The following is an 18,403-nucleotide window of genomic DNA, read 5'->3' as shown; positions in this document are numbered from 1 at the left end:
TACAAATCAGTTCATTTTACTTCACCTTTGCTCCTTTTTGTCTCTGAGGAAATGGGGAGATCATCACTCAAAGCGTTTTTAGATTAAACCACAGTCCTGATCCAACTCAGTTCTGGATTTGGCAAAAGTCTCTGGTTTGTACCTTTTTCCAATGAAGGGCAGCAATGAAGCACAGAAGCTTACACAGCAACATATTGTTTGAAAGCACGTATTTTCCACAATTGATTGGTGTTTTACTACTACCAAATACAGGAAGTAAATCTGTTTTATTTTTTTGACAGGAAACTACTTTGCATTTAAAATGTTACCTGAATTAACACCACCCACATAACCCTCCCACCCATACATTCATGGCTGCTTTGCTCTTGGATTTCTTCTTTAAATGCTTACTTGCTTACAGAGCTTCCAAGTGATCTATGAACCATATAGAAAGTCTCTGAAACCCTGGGGTAAAAGGGTTAACTACAGATGACAAAGTGCAACTGTCACTGCTGTAACTAACCCTTCATGCCTTTTTTCTAAAAGGCTTTTGCTTTTTCAAATTGCTCCATTCTCAACCTGAAAGAAACAGCTGCTGATCCTGGGCCAAGAGCAAGTTAAAAATAAATGACAACTTGATTTAGTTGGGATGGCCTGTCACAAACAGACTGGTGAGCTGCCATCTTCTGCAGTTGTTTAGCATATTGTAGCCCAGCCAGGTACAGTCATTTGTGTGGGAATGGACTGGCAGCGTTTACTTCCATTCTGAGGATGCTCTTCAAAAAGGTTTCTGTTTGGGATCTGTACTTGTAGAACCCATTGCAGTGGTGCAAGCATTGGCCTTTCCACCTGCTGGGACCAGCATTCCATAGGTTTTAAGAAACATGAAACCTACTGTGTTATTCTTGCCATCTCTGTTGCTTGGGCATAGGAAAGCATTCTCATATGTCTTCTTCCTTCATGGAGAGGGCTAGGACCAGGTTGTAAAAGGTTTTAGTTCATGTCCTCTGCAGACATCCAGCTCTGTCTGGTTTCACACCATTATCTGCTGTGTTTCCATCCTAGAAGTCCTACATTTTCTAGTCTGCACCTACAGACCAGTTCACAGAAACACAGACATGACAGCCCTGGATTGAACCTTGGCCAGTATGCTGCCTTGGACAGTCACCAATAGCAGATGCCTAGGGAAGAATATAACTAGAGGACAAGTACATTTGATATTCACTTGGGTATGCTGAGTATCCCAGCCTCCAATATTTTCAAGATATTCTTCAGCCATAGATGTGGTCTTTTTAATTAATAGCCCTTGATTGATACTTTCTATAATTAGCCTAATGAGCTTTTGAAAATATATCTTCTTGTATCAATCCATCTTTCAGTGCGGAGTATCACAGCTTCATTACACTTTATTGAAAGGCCACATCCTGCTATGTTGCCTATGTCTTGCCATCCATCTGTCTCTCATCATTTCACCCTAATTTTTGTTTGCTTCCCTTTTCTTTATTTAAGTCCTGAATGAAATGTAAAAAGAGAGGCCATTATAATTCCTATAAATGGATAAGCCTGCAAGTTTTGCATTTAAAATATTAATCTTGTGTCACCACAAAGCATATCCTCATTCTCCAACTCTTAATTTGTTATCTAGCTATCCAATTCTAGAATTTGCCTCTATGATCTCTGGTTGCACTGATCTTCAAATTCATAACAGAGGCTCAAACGCAAGATGTAAATAGTTTTCTGCTTTAATATAATCAAGAAAAGAGTTTGAGTTTCTAGTTCTGTGGGCTGAACCACATTATCAAAGGAGACAAAGGATATTTAACATTTTGACTAACCTTTTTAAATTCAATTAATCTTTAAGGTGTGTGAAATGTTGCAGTTTGAAAGCTGTAGTGGTAGTGGTGGGGGGGAAGGAGATATCAAATTCTTCCACAAGGTGAAGGTTGATTTTGATATGTACCTCTAAATTTTTTCCATATTTCTATCCAAGTGAGAGACACCTAAATGAAAGTGTAATATGCTCCTGTAAAGTTCAATCAGTCACTCTTACAAAAAGCCTAACTGCTCATGGATACCCTTTAAGGTTGATTCATCACCTGTGGCAATAAGGCTTCTAAATTAGATGCCTTTTAGTTAACTGTCTAAAGTTAAGTGGGATGAAACCAGGGTTACATCTTTGTCCATTCTAGAATACTCTCAGATTCAATTTCTTTACTTTGTTATTCAGTACAAAAAATGTCTCAAAGCCCAGACTTCTTGTTTTGCCCATTTTCAATAGGCATTTACAAGTAAATGAGAGATAAGCAATAGGTCAAAATGATTAGACATGACGGCTTACAATATATCTAGGTGATAGATATTTTTCCTATATTATAACATTTTTGCATCAGGGACATTCTTTGACTTCACGTTTGTACAATCCTTGGCACAGTGCAGCCTTAACTCATGAGTATAGTTTCTATTCATTACCATGCTACAAATAATAATTTGTAGTAGTAATAAACAATATATTTAAAGGCAGGAGACAAACATAACCAATTTCAGAAGTCTGCAATACCAAAATGGCATTAGGAACTACTCATCTGAAAAATAAATCTGTGTGAATAGATCATATTATGATGCTCTACCTTTACCGATTAGAAATTCTATAGGCCAGAAACATAATTTTGTTCAAGCCACCAATAATAATTAGTGATATAGAAGTCATAGAAGTCAAGTATAGAAGTCAAGTGATATTTGTTGCTCTTTCCTTCAGAAATTCCATTTCAATCATTCAGAAAGTCTTTGTTTATTTATTGCTAACTAGCGTAAAAACCCCAATTTATACCATGAAATTAAAAAGTGGTATTGGTAGGAGCTGCCTTCATGCTGCAACTCATATCAGGGAGGGGAAAATAAAGAAGGAACATAGTGCTGCTGTTTGTTAATTAATAATAAGGCAGCCAAGCATTGCAGAACGCTAAACCCACTCTTCTATAGCTGAGATGTAAGTCTCTCTTTTTTTTTATTATCTATATTTCAGTCATTTTTAAAAGCTCCCAACCAGTTTCAGGGTGCCATTGTACAGATACAGAATGGAAGCATGTCCTTGAAGAATCCCAATCTAAATATTGTAAAAACACAGAAAGAACTGAGCCAGTGAAGTAGCTTGTCCATTAACACACAGAAATAAAAGTAAGGAAATGACTCTAAGTTTCCTTTCTTTTAGTCTAGGATGCAGATCAGTGGATCCCATGCCCCCTGTCTATTTAAAGTTTTAATTCAATTATTTGACTCATATAATCCTTCTACTTTTCAAATGTTCCAATAGTAAAGTGGGAGTAAAATTACAGGCAGCATATGGCCTGCTTTGTTTCAGTCACAGTAATGGAAAATAAAGTGACTGTTTTTTTAATATGGGAAAATTCAGAACAGAGAAATTTCTCAGGACTGAGAAACGGGTAAGGAAATTTCTGTAGGCTGAGATCAGAAAGCCTGCTTAAATAAAAATCATCTTTTGCCTTCTCCTCAATAAGATAACCTTCTATTTGTAACAGTCATACACATGCTTTATGATTTATGATAGATATCTATCTGTGTATTAAGATAGCTTAGGACTAGTAAAAATAATAATTATTTTTTTATTTATGATAAGAATTTTTTTAGTGTTCTGGTTTGAAATGGTGTTCCTTTGACACTGAACTGAGCTCAGAATATGGTTCCCATACTTAGATGTCCCCAAATGTTCCTTAAAATGTGCTTCTTAATTGTACATAAGCTCGGTAAGACTTTTTTTCTGTAATAGATTGCCTACCTCTTAGTACCTCTTAGAAAAAGAGGTACTTAGCTCTTACCTGCTGTAATCCCCCAGACCTCAGGGGTGCTCAAAGCATTTTACAGAGCTCCTTTTCCTCTTCCATTGACTACAAAGAGAACTGAAACTGGTGAAGCTTGCAGTATGGCATCTCTGTTACATATCTGAAAATGAACAGCATAATTCTTGGTCAAAGGATTGGCTTAAACTTTCTGTTTTCAAAATCTGAATATATCTCAAGCCAAGACATATTCCAGACCAGTATTATGACGCCTAAATTAGTCCTAGGGCAGGTTTGGGGTTGTTCAAGTACTTGAGATTTACCAATTTAATTTGATCTGGGATAGCACATTATCTTACAGTTCATTACTATTTTTGCATACTAGACAGGCTAACTTAGTGTCTCTCTTAGATACTGTTCACATCATCATGAGGTATACCTTTCGCATTGCACCTGTAGATCTAGATATAAGTTTCTGGTGACGAGCCCACCTTGGATATCCTTTTAACTTTCTGGGGATTCTGGAAGTTTATTAATTATTTGGCAATTAACAATAAAAGTTAATCGCATAACAAAGTAAAAAGCACAGGAGCTGAATGCACCACTTGAAAGGATCATTTGAATTGAACAAGTAAGCAACTTAGTAGACACATAACCAAAGTCGTGGCTTATAAACCTCATGTTTAATCCATGACTATCATAATTTCTGAGAGAATGTAGAAGCAGCTAATTTTTCCTATCCTCTGCACACTGTCTTTTTTCCATTATCCTTCCAAAAGTAAATGTCTGCTAACAATTGTTGGAATAACATCCAACAGCGGTGCATAGTCTAGTTGGAGGCCTGTAGCTAGCGGTGTCCCCCAGGGGTCAGTCCTTGGTCCAGTCCTGTTCAATTTATTCATCAATGACCTGGATGAAGGCACAGAGTGCTCCCTCAGCAAGTTTGCTGATGATACCAAACTGGGAGGAGTAGCTGATACCCCAGAGGGCTGCGCTGCCATCCAGAGGGACCTGGACAGACTGGACAAGTGGGCGGTGAAAAACCTCATGCAATTCAACAAGGCCAAGTGCAAGGTTCTGCACCTGGGGAGGAATAACCCCAGACACCAGTACAGGCTGGGGACTGACCTTCTGGAGGGCAGCTCTGCAGAGAGGGACCTGGGAATCATGGTGGACGACAAGTTGACCATGAGGCAGCAGGGTGCGCTCATGGCTAAGAAGGTTTTCCGGATGGACTCGGGATTCGGCAATAATCAGCCAGAATGAGGTGACTACATCAAGCATTTATTCAGGTGAAAGCACATAAAAGAAGCAAAGTATGGATAACTACTCACGAGGTGATACCTGCCGATCTGGACCCAAACATTCTCTCGAGCTGGCAGATCAGAGAGAGAGAGTTGCTGACCAGCTCCCACGGAGACAGCGTAGGCCTCAGAGTTAGGAGTTTCTTCTCCCCTCGCTCTCTCTGCATTGTCCACTTTATGCCCTGGTGCATCCTGGCACGTAGGGTCAGTACGATCCAGGAGGCAGGCCGGGGGGCGGACAAACTCTCCCTCTAGTTGCGCAACTCTCCCCTCAGGGTGCACAGGCGCGCATACCAGTTGTGGGTCCCAGCCCTCAATTCGAGGGTCCTGCCTTCCTCCTCTTCTTCCTCATTTCCAGGTGTTTGCCTCCAAAGCTAGTTTGGAGGACCTCTGCGGTTAAGTTGGCTACAAGCCCAGCTGAGCAGCTGGCTTCAAAAGGTTTCTGGCGGGGGTGCTGCCTGTGAACCGGGCTGAGCAGTTGCATCCATGCTCCTTATCGCCCAGCCGAGGCAGGCAAACATCCTTTTCCTCAGAGTCTGGCCTCTGCTTCCCATGGGAGATTGTTATGACTCTACAGATCACACAAATTTTCATCTCCAATACATGTCACCCCGTGATCTGTAGAGATCATAAGCAATCAAAAAAATTCCCACTTTCTATACATGCCACCCTGTGATCTGTAGAGGTCAATCTATCGTAGCCAAGCACCCGAACAAATAGCGTTTTCTTAGCAGTTTCAACCATGCCTCGTGTCGGCATCATTATGCAAGGGGTACAGCATATTATAATATTGGAAATAGAAATATCAGCTCGAATAACAGTTTCTGTAGCCATGACCAACCCCACGTCCATCGTCCGAATGGAGTCCAATCACCATCCACTCTCAATGGATGAGTTAGATCCTGTAACGTCCGGACCTGGGCATGCGTAGACGTGGCGTGGTCGCTTAGAGTCATGCAGCACATGCCCCCTGCCTCTTCACACCTGTGGACATGCATAAGCAGAAGCACAGCCATTGCAGCAAGGTTGCGTGCCGAGCCAAGTCTACATCTACCAACAATGATGGCAAAGCTGTCGTTGCAGCATTGCTGGATTTTGCTAGCCAGAATCCCGGTCTGCGTAGCGTGATCAATGCTTGCGCGGCAGCGATCCCTGGAGCCAGTGAGCCAGTGCCTTCGAACAATGATGTTCTTGCATCTCTCTCTTTTTTTTTTTTTTTTTTTTTTTTTTTTTTGAACCTGGTCTGTAAAATGGCAAATCGCCCTACTGTGCAGGGTGGCATAAGCAATCCGTGGGCCTACATGCGAGTTAGCAGAGTTAGCATAAGCAATTTTTCAGGCAAGTTCTGTGCACAAGTTAATTAGGCTAACTGTCACTCATGCCAGCAGCAGACCGCTTGGCCTATATTCGCCTCCTAGATGGTCCTCAGAGAGAGAGGTGGCCATCTCTCACATCAAGGTCTGGCATGTCATGTGTCCCCACCGCTCAACGCCTAATGGGTTGCAGCCAACAGCGGAGCTTGAGGTTCTTCTTGGTGGCGAACACAGAGGCCAACCCAGTCTTGCCCTTGACTATGGTAGGAGGCGCTTAGACTTCAGCTGGTCATCAAGGTAGTCTCACTTGCCTCATGCAGTAGCAAGGCCCTATTATGGCAACACACACACAGATTCTCATTAAATATGGGTAACATACACAAAATCACAGCCTCTAATAATAACTACATTGTGAGCACATGTATTAGAGTCATTAAACACAGTCTGGTTATAAGTTTCATTACTTAGCACGTATTTACATGTTGTTCTAGAACACACGCATCCTTTCCCTACATAAGCTAATGTCGTTTTATTATTACTCTGTGGATTGATCCCAAAATGACATATGTGCTCTTTGGTATCAAAGGAAATATTCCTCTCCTTAAGGGCATCATCTTCGGGGGTGGGGTGGGGGCAGGGGTGGAAGAATTGTTTGTGTAAGAATTGTTTGAAAGCAGGAACTGAGAGGAAAACTAGGGTCTAACTGAAGTTTTGGCCTTACAGAAGCTTGCTTTGGGTGATACACAGATGCCACTTGCAGGATGGTTGGTACACACGGACTCAGCTCCTCCACAGTTCCCTAGGCAACACAATCTGCCCTCCTCGCAGATGCAAAGGGGAATAACTGAGGCTGGAGCGGAGGGAAGACACCGCGGCCAAACTCTGTTGCACTCCCTGTGCTGGGCCGCTGATAAGCCGCACGGTAGCTGTCCAATGGGAGATATATGATAACATGTCTGGTGCTGAGCCAGCAAAGGTGGCAAATCACTCCTTTCAGATGAACTTTGCTCATTATAATGTGAAAACCACACCTCCATCCCAAAAGTTACCCGCCTCCGAGGTACGACCGCCCCTCACTGAGCATGCGCTCTAGATTTTCATTTGACTGTACCTTTAAATGAAAGCGAGAAACTTTTTCACCAATCAATAACAATATTAAGTATGACTCTAGTCACTCAAGCTCCACCTGAATGTAAAGAAAAGTATAAAAGGTGAACACAGGATGAAAAGTAGGGGGGAAGAAACCATCCTAAATCATTTAAAGGTACAGTCAATTGAAAATCTAGAGCGCATGCTCCATGTGGAGCGGTCGTACCTCGGAGGCGGGTAACTTTTGGGATGGAGGTGTGGTTTTCACATTATAATGAGCAAAGTTCATCTGAAAGGAGTGATTTGCCACCTTTGCTGGCTCAGCACCGGACATGTTATCATATATCTCCCATTGGACAGCTACTGTATGGCTTATCAGCGGCCCAGCACAGGGAGTGCAACAGAGTTTGGCCATGGTGTCTTCACTCCCCTCCATCCTCCGTTACTCCCCTTTGCAGCTGCGAGCAGGGCAGATTGTGTTGCCTAGGGAACTGTGGAGGAGCTGAGTCCGGGAACTGTGGAGGAGCTGAGTCCGTGCGTACCAACCCATCCTGGAAGTGGCAACCGTGTATCACTCCAAGCAAGCTTCTGTAATGCCAAAATTTCTGTTAGGCCCTATTTTTTTTCTCTCAGTCCCCGCTTTCAAACAATTCTTCCACAGCTGATTAACACCTGTTGACCATGTAAGAAACCCTGTAGCCATAGCTAATTCCTCCACTTTTATTCAGGCCACATTCACAACTCAGTTAAAATCTTCTCGGCATGTGCTGTGTCTTTCACTTATCAACGCTAATGACTAGGTCCTGAAACCCCCATTATACTGTGTGGTGCTTTTTGCTTCCTAGAGCTGTGCTATGCAGAACCTGACACTGCCAGAGCTTGTAAAGGCCCTTTACTTCCTTAAATTCCAGATCTGCAAGGTTACTTCATCAAACTAAAGCTCAGTAAAAAGAAGGAAGACAGGTGATCTACCATTCTGACCTCAAATACTGTAGCTGAAAAAGCCCTTTGCCATTTATATTTCAACTTTCAATGAGTATATGACTCACTAATGGAAGGATTTGTAGCTGACACTCAATAGAAGCTGCTCTCAAATTTTGACAAATCCCATCTTAAGCTGAGAAGAGAAACAGATATTGATCCTAAGTGTACCTAATTCATCTCTGCACTTGTAATCCCAAAGGAAAATGGCTTCTATGACTAGAGGGTGTTCAATATTTTTTCCATCTTGTAAAATAAACAGCAGTTATTTTGGTGTGTCTTTATGCCTGAGGAGCAACATTGTGAATAAACAAAGCACTGTTTTTTTTTCCTCTCCTCTTTCCTAAGCAGTTATAAGAACTGCTGGGTCCTTTGATTGGACTAATTAAATCGTATCAAATAATTTAGATTGAGGAAAGTCTGGAGGTCACAGCTCCACAGTTCAGATCTGTGGATCTGAAAGGAAGCTTCATTCCTTTACCAGAGAGCTGTATTTTAGCAGGGATCATGTAATAAATTGCAAGGAAATTCATTTCACTCTGATGATCTAGCCTCAGTAGTGGTACAGTGGCACTAGCACTTGTGGGGGGTGCTGAGTGATGATACATGGAGAGGAAAGAGGCTGAGTTCTCCTGCCAGTTACATCCATGTAAATTTGGAGTAATTCTCTTGATTTTGCTGGTCTTTTAGCTGCAGCTGGAGGTCAGGATTGAGCCCAGGATTTTACTTACTGTTCCTTCTTTCAGCATGTCGTATTAGAACAAGTAACTGGAAAACATCAAATGCTTAGAAGTTCTCTCCTGAGAGTCACTTTTGACAAGAGCTGGACAGGAAGCACTGTCCTAGCACATGAACATTTTCAGTTTCTAAAACTGGCTCAACTAAAAACATCTAACAGTGCAGCACACTGCACATGAAGTGGTGATGTGCTATGATGGTAGAGAACCAGTCTTTTGTGGGAATCAAGCAGATCAGACATTCGAACACAAGTCTCCCAATGTTATCGGGATATTGCCCTTTATGGAGCAGTTGAGACTTTCTCTTGAGATAAGTAATATTCACTAGACATGCTGGATTCCCGTGGAAAGTTCTCATTTCAGTGAATCAGTCTTTTCTGACAGCAATGACAACAAATGCTGGAAAAAAATCCTATCAGCTCCAATAATCATGCAAGGGAGCATCTGGCTGTAAAAGACTGGTGAGAAGGGCATAGTATTTTATAGGGAGGTGAGAGGCATTAAATGCAACTCAGCAGGTTTTTGGCACTTTTAAGCAAAATACAGTTATGGGAGGGAGAAAATGAGACAATTTAGTCTACATTTTTAGATTTTTAAGTGCCCTTAGAAACAAGGGTAACACAATTTGTGCACTTACTCATTGTTCAAGGACGGTTTTTGAAAATGGACATCTCTCTCATAAACACCCAATTTTTCTCCTGAACTAGATCTGGTTTCACTCAGTCCCTTTATTTTTCCCTAAAATTTCTTGATTCAGCTTTAAGTCCTGATGGGAAGTTCAATGGCAAATCAAAAGTGTCTAGAACTCTGGAAATCTCTTCAAAGCAGGCGTTACTACCATGCACATCTAGCAAGACTTTTCAAAACAGGTAGTTATACGGAAATCAGTGGACATATTTGTCTGTGAAGTGGAGGGGCATCTAAGTGAGACTAGAATCATGGTTCATCCAAAGCATTCCCCAAGATGGTGCCTGAGCAGTGAGATGGTCAAGTAGAAGCAAAACTTGGCATTCTGGTAGCTCTTGCAAAGCTCTGCCTATAGGTGCAGAGACACAGTCCATGGGACCCAACAGGATGCCTATGTGAAGTACTATCATACTTTATGTGAGTGTGATTGTCCAACTCTATCCTCCAGAACAAATTTCTGGAACAAATTTCAAATTTCAGTTGATAGGAAAGGAAGGGGAGGACTTGAACACCTACAAAGAAAGAAATTCATGTTCTCTATGCAGTTCTCCATCAAGCTGGTGTTCTTAGCTCCTTTCAGAAAAATCAAAATGCCTTCTGAATTTTGGGATAATGAGTGCACAAATATAAATAAAAGCTAACTTACTTTAGAACAGGTAGTCTGTCCTGTGTATTCAGCAATACATGATTTGAAATAGAACTGAATAACATGTCTGGTGGTTAGAGAGGTGTTATAATTTTTGTTTGGTAACAGCATCTTTTTGTTGACAATTCCCAAAAATTGACTGAGGGGCAGAAAAGCTTTGAGTTTCTTCAAAACTAACAACATACAAAATGAACATTTGGAAAAAAATGGACATTTTGGAAAAAAAAAGATACAAGTTAAATGCAACCCTGCATTTCATGCAAAAAATATATGTAACATTTTTCATTCTTTCTATGTTCTTTATTAATTATGAACCTGGCAAATTCTTAGAAATTTTAGCACGTGATTTATATTTTTCTATTTTTCCCTGGAAAGCTTTGTCCTTTTCTGCCACTAAGGGCATTTTCTTCTTCTTCTTTTTTTTTTTTTTTTTTTTGGTGTGTGCGTGTGTGTATATATTTGTGTTAGGCAGCTTAAAGCATCTGTATTAAATATTAGGATAAAACAGAAAATAATCTTACCAGAGCAATTATTGTAGTGGTGTATATTCTGTATATGTATTACCACATTCTTATTTATTTACTCTCATTAGTTCTGCTTCCTAAAGGGAGAAGGGGAGATGGATTATGATATGCTTCAGATAGGATCAGAAAATTCTGGTGATATTACAGATTCTAAAACTTTTAATATATTGCATCTTGCTTAGGGCAAGATTCCTGCTGATGATACACAAGTAAGTAAAAAATAGGACTTGATTTTCTGAAGTTTATGTGAGTTCTCATGAATAGCTGTCAGAAATATCCAGTTACTTCCTCAGACAGGATTGTCACATGGCTCTGCTTAAATTAGTAAAGCTCTGCTGCAGAGCAGCTTATAAATGATCTGGAATCAATAGTGGACAATAAACAAGGGAAACTGCTGAACCATATTTGCAGACTCATGTTGCAGGGGTAGAAGAATCCAGAAATAGGTGGGATCATAAAAGAGGCTGTTGAAAACAGGCATAATAAGAACAGTATGTAATAGTGAGGCAATTTAGGTATTCTGATCATCTGGTGAAGTGATGTGTAATCTGTGACATATAGAAATGAACCATAACGCTAAAATTTATTTACTTTCTTTCCTGTGACTGATTTGCTATAAAAAGAAATAATTAAACAAACCCATCTGGCTAGCTTGTATTGGACATAAACATTAACGGCAGTGCTTTTGCTCTTGCATATCACTTTTAATCTAAGGTTCTTAAAATGCTCTACGTTAATTAAGCTTTACAACTGTTTGTTAAGATACATAAGAAAAGGCAGATAATACTGCCAAGACTTCCGGAATGTTCTGAAGTTAAATCAATGACTCTGAATGTTCATATAGCTTAAAAACAGAGAAACAGAGGGCTGATACAGATTCAATTCACTCAGAGGTTTGCACCAAACTTCTAGTAATAAAAATATCTATGTTTTTTTTTTCTTCATTATATTTTTTCTATTAATGTCTGTTTCCAGATTTATTGTGTGTTAATTTCTGGGATTAACTGTTTCAATTATCACAGGATAGATGATAGAAAGATAAAGACAAGCTGCCTCAGGTCCTGCATAATTTTTTGTTTGAACACCAGCTGATTTGTTTTCATTCATATTTTAATTGTCTATGGATGAGAGAAAAAAAAAGGAAAAAGAATATTGCAGTTATAATGAGGGACCTGTAGTATAGCCAAACATCCAGAAGTACACCTTACAAAGGCCTGGATTCACTATGTTGTTCCCTAAGATCCTGACTGGGTATAATCACACAAAACACTCTGTAATAGCAAAGGAGGAAGATTAAACCTCTAATTTCTTTAGAGGTTAATCCAGCTTTTGCCTCAGTTAACTGACAAAAGGACTTACCTCTCTTCATTGACTAGATAGGGAATGCAAGGCAACTTTAAACTGAAAAGTCTTAGGTGCCTCCAATTAGCAAGATTAACCCAAGTTTAAGACTCTTAAGACTGGTAGACTCCTCCATATAATGCTTCTATAAGAAAATCAGCCTGAGAGTATTTATGTATCTAACTGAAGGCAACTTTTGAGATGGTCAAAAAGTCTTCTCAGTGGAAATTCAGTTTTACTGAGTTGAGTTTATACAGAAAGATGATAGCCAACTTAAAAAAACAAGATGACAATCTGGTTCCTCTGTTGCCAGTAGAAATTTTTACCGATTGTGGAGGAATGTATGTATGTCTGTATTTCACCTTATTCGTTAGTGGGCATTAACATTCAAAACAAGCATGGGTCATCTCAGCTCTTCCTCCTAAGTAAAAATATAGTTAAATTGCAGGACAGCAGTTAATTTTATCTGTCTTCTTTCTTTCACATTCTTTCTTCAGTGAGGTTTCAAAAAAACTGCTGATCCTTCTGTTTTCTAGGTACATTGATCACTGGATAATGTTTTTACTTAAATACAATATTTTCTGAAATACTGCCCTTGACCAAAGTTCTCTCTTACTATTACTGAGCATGCTTTGTGTCAACTCTATATTTGACTCCCTTTCTCATGTATATATAGGGACATACCATACGTAGATACATATAACATATCTTCTATATATACATTGCTATTGATTCTACGATTCTGGGGTGCATTAAGAGTGTCTCCAGCAGGTTGAGGGAGGTGATCCTGCCCCTCTACTCAGCCCTGGTGAGGCCACATCTGGAGCACTGTGTCCAGTTCTGGGCTCCCCAGTACAAGAGGGATGTGGAGCTGCTGGAGAGAGTCCAGCACAGGCTACAAGGATGATCAGGGGCCTGGAACATCTGCCCTATGAGGAGAGACTGAGGGAGCTGGTCCTGTTCAGCCTGGAGAAGAGAAGGCTGAGAGGGGTTCTAATCAGTGTATACAAATACCTCAAGGGAAGGAGCGTAGAGGATGGTGCCGGCCTCTTTTCAGTGGTGGCCACCGATAGAACTAGAGGAAACGGACGGAAACTGAAGCACCAAAAGTTCCACAGGAACTTAAGGAAAAAAATCTTAACAGTGAGGGTGACAGAGCACTGGGACAGGCTGCCCAGAGAGGTTGTGGAGTCTCCTTCTCTGGAGATCTTCAAAGCCCACTTGGATGCAGTCCTGTGCCACATGCTCTGGGTGACCCTGCGTGTGCAGGGGGGTTGGACTAGAAGATCTCTAGAGGTCCCTTCCAACCTTAAGCATTCTATGTTTCTATGATTCTATGAACAATAGATTTCATAGGAAACTATGTGACAGAAAAGAGGCATTGCATTGTTTGGAACATCTGTGGTTAATTATCATAGCTGAATGCATTAAAATCAATTTCCAACCTCATATACCTTCATAGACTGTTTGGCGATAATAAGCAATAAAGGCTTAATAATCAAAAGTACTGAGTTAGCAAATGTTTCCTAATTTTAATAACTTCTTGTTGTAATTACCACGTCTTGGAGTGAAATGATTTAATTAGAAAGTAATCAAGAAGTGTCAACTGCTAATGGAAGGAATTATAAAAGATCTACATTTTTAATATATTTCTTGGGTAATAAAATTAAAGTCTATGATAATTATTTTTTAAACCATGCCAATAAGAAAAGTTTGATACCAAAATGAGATATTGTGTATAATACAGTTGCATTTGCCTTTGGCAGGTATAACCCAAGGAAAGGATACTTTGGACATATTCATTATACGTCATTTCACATCTTAACATCCTTAAAGAATGTTCATTCATGCTCAAAGCTCCTATGAGAATCAGAATAATTATCATTATACCTATTTTCTTAAGTAATGAAGTTAAATGCATCAAGATAAATCATAGCTATTCATTGGGATTTATTTTTTTTTATCTAATATTCTTTTAATAGAAAACTAGTTTTATAATTACAGATTTTAAAAGAAATGGAGACGATACTCTATTCATAAACATTTTAAATATTCAAAAAGAAAAAGGTACATCTCGGATTAAAACAAAAGGCAAAAAAAGAATGCTTTAAAAATGTTCAACTAAAACAAAAACTGCATTAGAGAACAGGTCACCAGAGTACCTGGTATAATTTATAGTTCATATTCTTCATACTTTCATTATCCTTTGCCAGCAGAGTTCTGAAAATAGACTATATTTCCCAAAATGCTCCATACCTGTATATTCCCATGCTGAACTGTGCTTAGAAATTCAGGCATCAAAAATGCTGCATGTGTCATAGGAATAAAACCTTTTAACTTTTTTTTTTTTTTTTCCTGCCTACTACTATTTGTGTTAAACATTCCAAGACAATGATCAGCAAATTTTAAGCATCCATGCTGAACTTCTATTCCCTCTTTGGTGTCTGTTAAAGTTAATTTGTCAACTCACAAGAAGTTCAGGATAAAAATCTTCTAGCACAGATTCGTCAGAATAAACATGGCCCATGTAAGTTTGTAAAATGTAACGTGCTCTTAGATCCTAGACTTATGTAAAAATCTTGCACTCCAGTAAATAAATGCTATTAAAAAGGTATTTTACATGAAAGGGAAAAAATGACTGCTTCACAGAAGAAATGACAAAATTTAAAATGCACACAGAAATGTTTTCCAACCTGCAGTGCAAATAACTGGAAAAAAATACATCTTCAAAAATGAGAAATGAACTAATCTTTCATGAAAATGACATTATTGTTTTACACATTTTAATTATTTCTCCCGAAAAGCACATCTAGTTAATAACAAAAACATCATCATTTATTCCTGTGGTTGCTATTTTTAATCCTGAAGGACTTTCCAGACTTTCAACAAATGATGTCATATGACATGCATGGAGAGCAGCCACTTGTGGGATAGAAAGTGACATCTGTATCGCTGAACAAAATTCAAATGATCTGGCTAACAAGACCGCAAGATCTTGAAGTGGTGATTGACAAACTGTCAGGTACTTCAGACCAGGTTCATAAAAGCATGTACATTTTCACTGCTAATATACACATGCTGTTAATACAATTGTAGGTGCAAATCAGACATATGCCAGAAGTGTGCTAAGAGCTGGAGATACCTGATTCACACAGATTGTTTTGCTCATGACAATGCAACTGTTTTTTGCGTACCCATATCTTTTCTTGGTTTGATAAACCTTTAAAAAATGTTTTACTTCTTTTGAAATGTTTAGATCAAACTAAAAGTAAATGCTATAAAAATGCTATAAAAAATAGCAATGGTGACCTTGACACAAGGCATCTAGTTGTAATTAATGACTAGCTGCTGAAAGTACTCTCTAGGTGTTCATGGGAGGCCGTCAGCTCCTCCCAGCTCTTCATTAATCCCCAGGAACTGTTTTTGGTCTTGACCATTACTGCCTAAACAAACACATCTTGAAAACTTAGGAGGTTACTTTTCATTTCACCTGCCATCAAAACTCAGTCTTCAGAGACACTCTGTCAGCAAAGAAGATATGAGCCAGTGTCTTTACTGTAGAATATATATAAAAAATCTCACTCTTGGCAGGTTTTATATGAAGAAGAAAAAAAGATAATTAGGTTATCCTTTCTAGTTACCTCGCAACAGAGAATTTTGTGGATGGCTTCTATTACAAAAGAAAGAAAAATTGGAGTGGAGTGGAAACTTCTGCATCCTCTAGAAAAATAAATAGGGAGTATTCCAGGGACCGTTCCCAACTGGACATGGCTTTATAAGTTACACAAAACACCTTTATTTACTCAAATGCATGAGTATATGCATGAGAAATTCCCAGTTGCTGGCATTCTGCGAGCTTTTAATAGCACCATTAGTCAATATATTAGTATGCAGCATATCATATTGACTAGAGCTGATGTTTATAGTGGAAAGCTATTGACTTATGGGATGAAAACGTGGATATAATTCAGCTTCAGGCATTATTGCCCACTGGAGATTATTACTTTTTCATGTATAGGGACAATAATTTGCCCTGTAAACTAAAAACTCCAGGCTCACTATATATTTTATTATGCACTTTAATAAGACTTTTTTTTTCCCTAAATGTGCTTTTCATAGGAGCTGAAACTTCAGCTGTAGTATATCCTGTGTTACCATAGCTGCTGCTCAACAAACTTGTTCACCAAAACGTTTACATTTATAAATGCTCAACAACATTTTATGTTACCTATCACAGGGTATGACATTAATGAGTGTTGAGGTTGGACTTCGAATATTAAATTGACTGTTACTCATTCAGGCATCCTTAGTATGGCTTTAGTATCCCTAGCATGGGATTTATCTCATCTAACTCTACCTGTTCTGAGCAGTAGAATAGTTTGTCCAGAGACGTTGTGCAGTCTTCATCCTCAAAAGTTTTCAGGACAAGGTTAAATAAAGCCCTGAGCAAAGCGGCACCTGCTTTGAGTAAGAATCCTATGAACTCTTGTATTGGAGATGGAAATTTTCTGTGATCTGTAGAGTCATAAAAATCTCCTGTGAGAAAAGGAGGCCAGACCTTGGGAAAGAAGATGTTTGCCTGCCTAGGCTGAGCGATAAGGAGCACGGATGCAGCTGCTCAGCCCGGTTCACAGGCAGCCCCGCCGGAAACCTGAGAGAGATCATTAGGTGTGCTGAAAGCACTGGGAATTGAACAAAATAATGTGTCCTTTGTTCTGAGGTGCACCCAGGCCCAGACGTGGGTGCAGAGTATCGTTGCAGGTATATTGAGAGATGGAGACAACCAGAGTCCTCCCCACTGAGATCTGAAAAAAACGTGTGGGACGCAGCCACAGAGAAAGACCGACAGCTTCAAGGGTGATGGAGACCTGTGAACTTCACCCGTGACCAGGGCCTCCGCGCAGTCATCACCTACATACTGACCCTGGCAGATGTCACCATTGAGAAGGTCTATCTGTGCTCTACACACTCCCACCCCCACACCCCTGAAGACGATGCCCTTAAAGTGAGCAATGTTTCCTTTTGATACCAAAGAGGGCGGATGCCGTTATGGGATCAATCTGCACAGTAATAGTAAAACCGTATTAGCTTATGTAGGGAAAGGATGTGTGTGTTCTAGAACAACATGTAAATACATGCTAAGTAATGAAAGTTATAACCAGACTGTGTTTAATGACTCTAATACGTGTGCTCACAATGTAGTTATTAGAGGCTGTGATTTTGTGTATGTTACCCATATTTAATGAGAATCTATGTGTGTGTTGCCATAATAGGGCCTTGCTACTGCATGAGGCAAGTGAGACTACCTTGATGACCAGCTGAAGTCTAAGCACCTCCTACCATAGTCAAGGGCAAGACTGGGTTGGCCTCTGTGTTCACCACCAAGAAGAACCTCAAGCTCCGCTGTTGGCTGCAACCTATTAGGCATTGAGTGGTGGGGACACATGACATGCCAGACCTTGATGTGAGTGATGGCCACCTCTGTCTCTGAGGGCCATCTAGGAGGCGAATATAGACCAAGTGGCCTGCTGCTGGCATGAGTGACAGTTAGCGTAATTAACGTGTGCACAGAACCACAGAACTTGCCTGAAAAATTGCTTATGCTAACTCTGCTGCACGTAGGTCCATTGGACTGCTTATGCCACCCTGCACAGTAGGGCAGCTTGCTATTTTAGGGAACAGGTTTCAAAAAAAAAAAAAAAAAAGAGAGAGAGGGAGAGATGTAAGAACGTCTGTAAGAATGTCATTGCTCCAGGGATCACTGCCGCACAAGCACCGACCACGCTATGCAGACCGGGATGCTGGCTAGCAAAATCCAGCAATGTTACAACGACAGTTTTGCCATCATTGTTTGTAGATGTAGACTTGGCTTGGCACACAACCTTGCTGCAATGACTGTGCTTCTGCTTATGCATGGCCACAGGTGTGAGGAGGCAGGGGACATGTGCTGCATGACTCTAAGCAACCACGCTACGACCATGCATGCCCAGGTCTGGACGTTACAGGAC

Source organism: Tinamus guttatus, unplaced genomic scaffold (assembly GCF_059628265.1).
Source record: "Tinamus guttatus ecotype Peru unplaced genomic scaffold, ASM5962826v1 Tinamus_guttatus_pri_ptg000290l, whole genome shotgun sequence".
Taxonomy (NCBI): domain Eukaryota; kingdom Metazoa; phylum Chordata; class Aves; order Tinamiformes; family Tinamidae; genus Tinamus; species Tinamus guttatus.
This window is presented reverse-complemented; position numbering follows the sequence as displayed.